The following is a 1,869-nucleotide window of genomic DNA, read 5'->3' as shown; positions in this document are numbered from 1 at the left end:
TTAAAAAAAAAAAAAAAAAAAAAGTGAAGTAAAAAAAATAATATTTATTTTATATTTTCTTTGTAAATGTTTAAACTTTATGTTAAAAAAATGTGTCCCGAGTTTTCATGTCACTACCAAAACAGTGTTTTTTTATTTTATTTTAACTACTACACCACTACATTTCTGATCAGGAAATATTCCTGTATCCCTCTCTCTCATAGCCTCTCTTTCATTGTAGAAAGGTGCCATCATTTTGAGGGAAATGTCTTCAAAATCTGAAAATCTGTGTGTAACTTTAAGGAATGTCACTACCAAACACCTTTTTTTCTGCAATTAAGCAAACTTTTTTGGGTGTTACTGTTATTCCATAAAATGTAGTTTTTATGTCTGTTCAGAACTGTGCTAGCTAAACATTTTGATTGTGACATCATTGTTTTGGTAGTGACAAAAAGGAAAACATAATCCTTTATTTGGGGGAAACAAACTAATTTTAGCACAGTTATGCACAGTTAATCATTAGTATATATTAGTATGTTTTAGTAGTGTTTTAGTATGCGAGTTAAAATTCTGTAATGTCTGTAAATTCTGTAATGTGATCTCTACCTAAACATTACTGTCACTACCGAAAATGCCACGACCGGAACATGGGATGTTTTGTCAAAAATTAAGTATATTTAATAATCAACTAAGATATTATAATAGTGTTTGGTTCAATGTATATTCAAACTAATGAATCCTTAACTTTGAAATCAGTATGATAAACGTTATGCCTTTTACAAAGAGAGATTGGATTCAAAATACAAATCTTAAAAATTACAATTGAAATATTGTTAAAATTGTAATTATTGATTTGAAACTTTTTAATAAAATAGCACAAAATATATTTACAAGGTAGATGTAAACAACATCTTAATAGGTCAATATAACCCTTGTTAATACATTATTTATTAGCAGTGACAAATTTGGGGAGAGGAAAAAATATTCCCAAACTTTCTGAATATGAGAATTAACTGCACAATTACTAGAAATGTGTGCCATGGCTGTTATACAAATTGTGGAAAAAGACAAAAAAAAATTTTTCAATATGTTTTTTCATTATGTTTCCTACTCTGATCAATTCTGTAGAATGGCCCATATACACAAACATTATTTTTAATATAATATTTAATATCATTGTTTTATAATAATATTTAACAAATGGCAAGATTGCCATTATAAATGGCATATATATATATATATATATATATATATATATATATATATATATACATACATACAGACAGACAGACAGACAGACAGATAGACAGATAGATAGATAGATAGATAGATATTACCTATTTTGAATTACTGGGGGTAAACCTACTTTAGCATGAGAATAGAAAAAAAAAAACAGACTTTCGATTTCGGCCTGGCAGATGATAAAATGGGATAAAACAAAAACAAAAAAACAATAGAGTAACTGCACCCTAGCAACATCATAGCAACACCCTGGCAACCATGGTTCGAATTACGTGGGAGCCAGTGGGAGCTGAGCTCCCATAGAGAGAGGATGAGCTCCCATGAAATCAGTAAAATCATACACCTGTGGGGGTCTCTAAAAATCATCAGCACCATTATTTTAAATTAAAAATAAAGCACTTTTTCCTTCAGACTACTGTAGCATGACTTAAAAGATAGGACAATATGCCAAACACATGGATCTCGCGGGATCTCGGATCGTCATCACACTACGGTACATCCTTATGCTTAAATCAAGTGATAAAAGTGCCGCTGCGATCATTGGCGCGGATACTGTGTTTGTTTGTGGCTCGCGCACAGTCTTCACTCGGGCGCGCTTCAATCCGTTGTGGAGACTCTCTATTCGTTCCAGTAAAATTACAAAACAAA

Source organism: Abramis brama (genome assembly GCF_963993115.1).
Source record: "Abramis brama genome assembly, chromosome: 20".
Lineage (NCBI taxonomy): Eukaryota > Metazoa > Chordata > Actinopteri > Cypriniformes > Leuciscidae > Abramis > Abramis brama.
This window is presented reverse-complemented; position numbering follows the sequence as displayed.